The 9,162-nt window shown below is 42.1% G+C and overlaps 1 protein-coding gene across 3 annotated transcripts in view; it reads right to left on the reverse strand.

Moving 5' to 3' along the window:
- LOC122540266 (filamin-binding LIM protein 1-like) overlaps positions 1-1,771 on the reverse strand; it is a 38,636-nt gene extending 36,865 nt beyond the window's left edge. Inside the window, exon 1 of one of the 3 annotated variants that reach the window (XM_043675724.1) lies at positions 1,636-1,771. The gene's annotated coding sequence lies outside the window, so the exon portion shown is untranslated. The remainder of the gene's footprint in view (positions 1-1,635) is intronic. The other 2 variants (XM_043675725.1, XM_043675726.1) reach the window with 2 other exon arrangements.
- Between the last annotated feature and the right edge of the window lie 7,391 nt (positions 1,772-9,162).

The following is a 9,162-nucleotide window of genomic DNA, read 5'->3' on the forward strand; positions in this document are numbered from 1 at the left end:
TTCCAGCAACACATTTTCAGCTCTGATCTCCAGCATCTGCAGTCCTCACTTTCTCCCTGAACAATAAATGCTGCCAAACCAGCAATGCTCGTGAGCCACAAATGTAAAAAAATGGCAGTCAGGCCCTGAGAACTTGTTTGTTTTCAATCTGAATAGTTTGTTCAGTACTTTTTCCTTAATGATGATGATTGTTCTAAGTTCCTCCCTTTCTAGAACCTCTGCCTTACCTATGACTATTGGGCTAGTACTGATGTCCCTTACCATGAAAGCAGAAGCAGGGTATTGATTTAGCAACTCTGCAATTTCTGTGTTGCCCACTGCTAACTGCCCAGTCTCATCCTCCAAGGGACGAACATTCACTTTAACTACTCTCCTCCCTGTTACATACTTATCGAAGCCTTTGCACTAGTTTTCTTTCATAGTTTGCCTTTGCTCTTTTTATGACATTTTTTAGTTATCCTTTGTTGATCTTTAAAAGTTTCGCAATCTTCCAGCCTGTCACTCACGTTTGCAATATGATACGCCTTCATTTTTGTCTTGATTTTATCTTTAACTTCCTTGCTTAGCCTTGAATCTTTCTCCCTACTCTTACAATATTTCTTCTTTTCTGTAATATATTTTAGCTGGAAGCAATTGACTATCTCCTTAATGAGGTGAATACAAATAGTTTCCTGGGAAAGGATGTGTCATTTTAGATTGGTTTCAACTGTTACTTCGGAATGAACCATATCAAGGAAGTTTTCACTTCTAGCAAGACTCAGCTAGCAATAAAGTTAATGAGGTTGTAAACTGCATTGCTGTGGCATGGTAAGCTGCACTGATACTTGTGGCATCAGTTCAAATAGTTTAAAGGTATAAAAGTGTCATATGGTCATTTTAATTAAACACCATACTTGTGGGCGTGAGAACCCAAACTGTTCTGTTCTCTCTACACCATGTGACCAATTAGAAGGTCATAGCTGTAATGGCAGACCTTGATACAGAAATGAAAACTCACAAATCCAACATTTTGTACGTTATGGTCCTTACTATTACCAACAAAAGGATCTCAGGATCGGTAGAAATGGACCAATAAAAGATTGTAGAAATGTGAACGTGGAATTTCCTGAAATTTTTACAGTGTAAGGTAGCTACAGACATCAAAGAGCTATTAAAATGTTTAGTGGAAGCCCCACCCAACATAGTACATAGAGATTAGGTATGTGCTGTTACTGGAAGGTTGTAATTGGACTGGTGATATAGGTAAGGGGAATAAATCAGTAAGGATTCACACCCTTGATCACAGTCCAATGGCTTCTGTTGCAAGATGCATGTGTATGGCTATCAACTGGGGTGAAGACCCTGTATAACAACACTTGCTATTTGGGCTTGTGCATGAAGAATACCTATATCCGTGTGAGGGTGGCTGGGCGCTAATATACTTTATCCCAGCAAACATCAGCACATTCTGCAAAAGGTGGTAGAATATTTGCAGGAACAAAAGTAAAACACACATCTTTATATAGAGCTGCTTAAAGTCTTATAACACATGCCCAAGATTTCCTGAAAGTACCACTGTACATAACTAAGGTGTCTAGCTGACTAAAAGTTAACACCTAGAAATTCATCCCATTCAGAATTCCCTGGAACACTTACCAAACAAGGAGTTTTAGTGTCTGAGGGTATAGTCTCGTCGGTTTTGTTCCAGTAGCATACCTCTTTCAGAGCCTGGAGCCTAAACTGCAGCGAGTCTGAATTGCTTCTGATCATCTCACTCTCTTACCCGGAGAATTCTGTCCGCCTACCTCTGCTTTACTTTACCATAAAAGGAAAATGAATTCCTGGGGCATTAGTGCAGCAAACAGGAAGTTGCTCCTAATCTTCCCACTCCTCACAGACTTGTTTTCATCCAGTCACACACTGCTGTCATAAATATATTATAAAGTAATTCTAAGATAAGATTAATTTCTTTGGAAGTTGGTTGGCAAATGACATGACTCTGACAAGAAATAGCTTGCTCTGCTGTTGGTTTTGCAAACTGCTCCAATTGAAGCATTTATTTGATCATTATCTAAGAATTGTTCCCTACCCAATTTAAACGTATGTGGTTAATTTTATTTAGAGAAGGAAAAAATTAGAGCTAAACCATTTACAAAGAAATCTTCCACCCATCCTCCAGAATTTCCTTTAAATTAGCTACCAGCTGAGGTTAGAACTAGCAATTTTGTTAACCCTTTCAGTTCCGGAAGCACATAATTGTCAGCTTTTTGTTTTAAAACTGAGCATAGTTCTTTGATAAGTTTCTAAAGTCAAGACTCATCTGGGCAAACCACAAAATGGAACCTAAATATATTTTCTCATTCAATTGGGGCATTAGTCTGTGGAAATGCAATACTTTCCATTTTGAACACAAAGTGAAACTTAATGGAGAGATGGAAATCTTGCCTGTTGGTTGGAGAGCTGACGTGAGCCTACTCATCAGCTCTTTATGGGAACGTTTTCCAAATTAAATGCCAACCAGGGCCTTACTTGGACACTGGTAGGCCTTCCTTGGGATCAGGAATCATCCCCTTCCCAAGAGACCTCCTGGCCAATCTCAGCCCTGCAGTAATGCATTGCTCAGCAACACCACTAGGGGAGCAGTTGAAGTCACCAGTTCTGCACCTATCGGGGGTCAGGATTGTCAAGGGCCAGTACAGAGGTGGAGACAGCAGGGTTGTGCCAAGGGATCACATGGGAGGCAGATGGCATCTCTCAGCAGGGTCTCCAGTTCTAAATGCTGGATCCCTCAATCAGGTACTTTATCTTGAATGAGTCCCACCCTGCTGCTCATTTGAATTGGTCCTAGATGAAAGGCTTGTCTTATAAGGAGAGGTTGGACACACTGGGATTGTACCCTTTGTAGTTTAGAAGAATATTGGATAATCTTAATGAAATGAATGAAATCTTGAGGGGACTTATCAAGAATGTTTTTCCCTGTGCGAGAGACAAAAACTAAGGGACACATTTGAAAAATAAGGGTCTTCCATTTAAGGTGGAGATGAGGAGGCATTCTTTTTCTCTCACAGGATCAAGAGTCTTGGTAATAGAATAAGGAATGCAGCAGGTAATTGGGTTAAATTGCTAATTCATTGATAGGGTAGATATAAAGGAGGAACAAAACTGTCCAGGCTGGCTATAAACAGGTTCAAGCAATGGGCTGTGGAGGGGTTCATCTCTGCTGACTGTCTGCCCCTCTTCCGCAGTTATGTTCATGCCTGGGTTTCACTGGAGAGGGAGCATGTGGTTCCCATCAATGCTCTCAACACCTTTAGAGAGAGGTGGGCATTGCAGGGGATATAATATTTTATTTTCCCCTCAACTCCATCTTGAAGTAGAACCTTCCTGCTCTCCCAATACCCCCTTTTCACTTTTGATGGTTTGCATTGTCCTTAATGGGCTTTGCTAGTAAATATCTAAAGGAGAAACAGGTGGTACTAGTACTGTGGAAAGAGTTGTCAGATAGTGTACTCTTTCCTCAAAGAAAGGTATATTGAAAGAAACAAAAAGAAAGGAAGGTATCTCGGTCTATTTTTCACTGATCAGATTTGATGGTTCTACGGAATTTACTTCCCCACAGTGTGGACGAGGTCGTGTCTTTGAAAATTTTTAAGATATAGATAAATAGATAGATTCTTGACAAGGAAGTCAAAGGGTATTAGTGCAGACAGAAAGGTGGAACTAAGGGTGCATTTACATCAGTCATGATCTTAGCAAATGACAGAGTAAACTTGAAGGGCTGAGTAGCCTACATCTATTCCTAGTTCATATGTTTGCATCTGTTAGCTTCCTGTCTAAATAATTTTTCTTTTATACATGGGATGAGGGCATCACTGGCTAGGCCAGCATTTATTACCATCTCTAATTGCCCAAAGAGCAGTTAAGAGTCAACCACACTGCTGTGGGTCTGTTTAACTTCTGACCAGCGCTCCCACCAACACACAGCATCCATCATCCACCTCTGGTAAAAGAACAGAAACAGGAGAAAGTGATATAGAAATTTCCACAAGTCCTACTTATGCATTCCAATTGGCAAAGGTACTGAAACAAGCCCAATGAACACCTGCTCCTGGACCAGAGTGGCTGCTGATTGCATCCCAGAAGATCCTGAGCTTTTTCCTGAAGCCTGGCATATGCAGGTGGCAGTTCCCACTCTGTTAGCAGACTGATGCTGGTTTCCAGAGTGGTGTGTGCTACAACCTTATGAAAGACTGACAAGTTCAAATTGTAAAGAGCTGCCACTGGCTGCAGATTCATAGATTGGTTTGGTTTCCAGATGTTAACTTGATCATTTGAATGTGGCTTTTTTTTTACTGAAAATGTTTTGGAATCTCACCTGTTGTTCTTGTCTGGAATTCAGTGAGATATGTAGGTGGTAGGCAGAGGGAGCAAAAATGGTGTCACTGCTGCTTCCAATCTAACTTGGATTGTAGATGTTTTGGAGAAAAGTGGCAGCAATCTGAACCCACTGGTGGGGCGTCCTAGGAATCAGAGTTCCTTTACTGTCACTGGGTCAAAATCCTGAAATTCCCTCCCTGTTGGCATTGTGGGTCAATCCACAGCAGGTGGACTGCAGCAAGAAGATAGCTTAGCACCACTTTATCAAGGGCAACTAGAGATGGACAATAAATCCTGGCCAGCCAGCGACGCTCACACCCTACAAATTAATTTAAAAAAGAACAGTTTCTTTGTATATATTCTATCCAACGTGCTCAGGATTTTGAAGATCAGTATTGAGACTGTACGTTTTCAGGTTTCGGCCTCATCTAATTGGTGAATTAGATGAGGTGAATTGGCCACGCTAAATTGCCTGTAGTGTTAGGTGAAGGGATAAATGTAGGAGAATGGGTCTGGGTTGGTTACGCTTCAGCGGGTCGGTGTGGACTTGTTGGGCCGAAGGGCCTGTTTCCACACTGTAAGTAATCTAATCTAATCTAATCTAATCTAAATGAATGTGACCTTCAATGGGTAATCTACAATGCGTAATGGTTTCCCTATCTTCATATTTCTGCCCTCCAAACCAGGTCAAAATCCTATCTTTTTGAAAATCTTTCCAGATTTGACCAATCTGTCCGGCCAATGCCAGGTCAGACTGACCTCTGTTTCCTTCTTTATCTCCCTTTATTCAAAGGTAGTGCTTGCTTCTGCTTCAGATTTTCGGGTGCGATTACATTCTCCTCAGCTCATTATGTACGCACGTATGGGCAAAACATCCAATTTTACAGGCAGAAGGGCAGGAAGATTCAGAATGCGAGTGTACATGCTGCCTGCGTGTAACAGGTAGAGGAAGCTGTGGTGAGCCAATCCAAAAAGAACAATCAGTGTTTGCCAGATATGCACAGGAACCTTCACTCTGTCACCCAAGCCTTGGATACATTCATTTACTGTATGGGTGAGAGGTGGCTGGAGGACCTTGACCTCTTCTCCGATGCTCATCCCCTCAAGGAATGAGAGAGGTGTCATTGCGCATTGGCAGGGAGGAGGTGTGACAAGCAGGCACTCAGGGATTATTACCTCAGGACATGCCAGAGGGTCCCTGTTGCATCACCTTCCCTTTGTTAGTATGACAAGAAAGTTTAAAGAACACTGAAGACACAGTGGGTGCATGGGTATCAGCATCCTCTGGAACCTGATACTTGATATTATCATATTTGGTACAGCGATCCTTTGGCAAATTCACTTCGAAGGCTTCAGAATATTTATGTTTTCCTTGCAGACTACCTTCAGGTGTGCTGATCACGATACACACTCACATGTATGACACATGGGCTACTGCAAAAGATGTTGAGGCTGTTATCTATTCTGTCCTCTATGAGGAACATGAAGTCCGGAAAGTGGAAACTTAAAAATTGATGTTTGTTTGGGTTTCTGGAGTTAATCAGATTCATTTAGCCCCTTGACATCTCTGTAATGGATGACTGATTCTTGCAAATTGCGGTTTGAGTCACACCTCCCATGTAAACATGCATAACTCCATATTGATGCTGTGATCAGAAACTGAACAGGATGTAATTGTTAAGATTAGAGTGGTGCTGGAAAAGCACAGCAGATCGGGCAGCATCCGAGGAGCAGGAAAATCGGTTTCGAGCAAAATCCCTTCATCAGCATCCTGATGAAGGGCTTTTGTCCAGAATGTCCAGCACCACTCTAATCTTGACTCTAATCTCTAGCATCTGCAGTACCTACTTCTACCTAGGATGTTATTGTTGCTAAGGGAATTAGTTAATTATATTTAGTGTCAAGCAAAGTAGATTAATATTTTAAAGGTACAACAAAAGCATTCTTGAGAACAGGGGTTCCTTTGCAGCGTAATTGGCTTAGAGTTCTTATTATTCATTTCTACCAATGCAAAGTCTAGCCGCTTTCAGGTTCTCTCAGGTCTGTCTACCTTGTCTCACTACTTTCCTCAGCTGTCACATCATCAGCTTTGTCTCCCTCAGCATCTCCGTCAGACTGCTCTTCAACATTGCTTGTAGAGATAGGTTACAGGTGCATCTCCCTCTCTTCTAAGTTCTCACCCTGTCACATACATTCCTGAAGAAGGGCTCATGCCCGAAACGTCGATTCTCCTGCTCCTTGGATGCTGCCTGACCTGCTGCGCTTTTCCAGCAACACATTTTCAGCACAGAGTAAGGCTGTGCAGGGCACAGCAAACAATCACTAATCTGGAGATTGTGTGGTGAGTTGCTCCTCCTGAGTGGTCTAAACATTGGAATTGCACCTTCAGAAGAAGAATTGTCCATTCAATTATGTCCCAAATGGATAAATGGGCAGCATTGTTGTGCATTTCATCATCAGTCTGAAGCTTTCATACTGGTGTCATTAGCCATGCCTTTTGGAGGTATCCTAGGATTTCCTCTTCCTTATTCTGCCATGCACAAGATTTTTGTAGCCTTGGTCTTTACTTTCCATGCATGCAGATATTGCTCAATGTGACTGATCAGGGTTTCATTATCCCCTGGCCTACAACCTTAGAATCTATAACCTGTAGAACGTTTCATCTCCATGTCCTTAACTTTTAGATAAACAGCCTATGAATGCTTCTGAATGGCTATATGAGGAATAATGCTCCCTCCTCCCCCATTCAATCACCATCACTACAGTTGGGAAATCTTGGTGTCCTTCTTTTCAGAGTTAAATAAATCATGGGACATGGTTGGGATATGGTGATGGAAGCTGTAGGAGTTCATCCTGTGGTAAATGCTTCCCTTCAGCGTGAAGCCCTTAACCAAGTGCTCACACATTGCTATCTTTCAGTTTCTGTTTCAATTCCCTCATTTGGATGTGTTTGTCCTATGCAGGAACATGTGAAACAGATCTAGGGATCCATCAATTGGAACCATGCATTCTCTCTGAGAGGTTCTTTAGGAGAAAATTTAGGAGAGAGATGGTTGTTATCAACTTTTTATTTGTTTCACTCACCCTCTACTTTCTTCACTGTAGATGGCCTTCTCCCTTCCACTGGCATACCCTCTGTTCTTTAATCTCAACCCCCGGGAGGGGCCTCTCGGTTCTGTGATCGGTCAAATAAATAACAGGAGTATGGTCTGCTTCAACAAGACTTCACACTTGCATGAGTAACAGCCGGGTACAGGTTTGTCCAGCAACATGGATGTTAAAAGCTTCTGTATTCCTTGGAGAAAACTGTGCAATTTCACTTGGAACAAAGGCAATTTTTATATGTTTCTTAAGAAGTAGTACAGCCTTAATTGGAGAGTAAATCCAATAAAGTGTAATAAAATGACATAATGGTCAGCAGGTTAACCCAATGATATTTCCTGGGAAACAAAATTGTTTACCACCCATTATCTCTTCCCACCTGCATTTCAAGGTTAGTTAGGATGTTTAGTAATGACTTATCTAGCTTAGTTAATTCCATCCTGTGAAGGCTCCATTGTTTGCTTTATCTTTTGATTCGGTTAGCTCAGCAAGGCAGGAATGCAGGTTTTAGCAGGGTGAGAAGCCATTTTAAACACAGTATTAATTTGCAGCCTGAACCCACTCTGTTATGTTACTTTGCATTGAGAAGCCATTTTGTGGTTATTAAAACCATGCATAAAATGGTTACTCCTGACAACGGTCTAATTCCAGATTTTAGGTCCTCACTGTGACCACCCACCCTTTCACTCTTCTCCATGATATTCCCCCGATCCCACTCTTATTCGGATCCCTGTGCCTGACCTGACCCTTACATCACCCTTTATTTACTTTACCCACTCTTTCTCCCTGCCTAGTTCACCTAAATGTCCTATGATGTTCCCCAACCCAAACATACAGCTCCCACCTTTCCTTGCCCAAATTGCCCTGATCAATGTGATTTTCTGGTCTGCATCCTGGTTTCCTCCCTCCATTCCCTAGGATCCTCCCTGTGATCCTTTAATTTCTAATGCTTACTGTTCCTTTCTGCCTAACTCTCCTTTTTTTGAACCTAGGACTTAAGAGCCCTTTTGAGTTTTCTTATTGCAAAACCATACTTTATTCTTAAAATTTTAATATGAATACATTGTCGCTAGGGAAGTTTGATTCTGTACACAATCTTTACATATGTAGAACAAAAAAACCCAAGGCATTTCTTGTTTACACAAAACTACATTTACAAATATCCAAGGTAGCGGGAGGGTGTGATAACTGAATAGGCCCACATTTAACTTTGGCAGAAAGACTTTGATGATGGTCTTTCCTTTAGAGTTAAGCCCCACTTGGGTGTGCGGGTGTCAGCAGGGTGGTTGTCTCGCTTGGGAGACCTGTTGACCTTGTTGTGCTTTACCCCCTACTAACACTGTCAGTGTTTAGGAGCTACATGAGACTTCTCATGAGCGGGGCGAAAGTGAGAACTTCAGGTGCTGGAGATTTAAGTAAAGAATGTGGTGTTGAAAAGGCACAGCAGGTCAGGCAGCACCCGAGGAGCAGGAGAATCGACGTTTCGGTCAAAAGCCCTTCATTCATGGTATTGTGCAGTCCCTGACACTGTTTGCCCTTCAATGCTGTCTCTAACTGTGGTGATGTTTGCTTTTGCTGTGATGTGTGATATATCCTTATAGGAGAAAGTGAGGACTGCAGATGCTGGAGATCAGAGCTGAAAAATGTGTTGCTGGAAAAGCGCAGCAGGTCAGGCAGCATCCAAGGAGCAGGAGAATCGACGTT

The sequence above is a fragment of the Chiloscyllium plagiosum genome, chromosome 34, assembly GCF_004010195.1.
Source record: "Chiloscyllium plagiosum isolate BGI_BamShark_2017 chromosome 34, ASM401019v2, whole genome shotgun sequence".
NCBI classification, from domain to species: Eukaryota; Metazoa; Chordata; class Chondrichthyes; order Orectolobiformes; family Hemiscylliidae; genus Chiloscyllium; species Chiloscyllium plagiosum.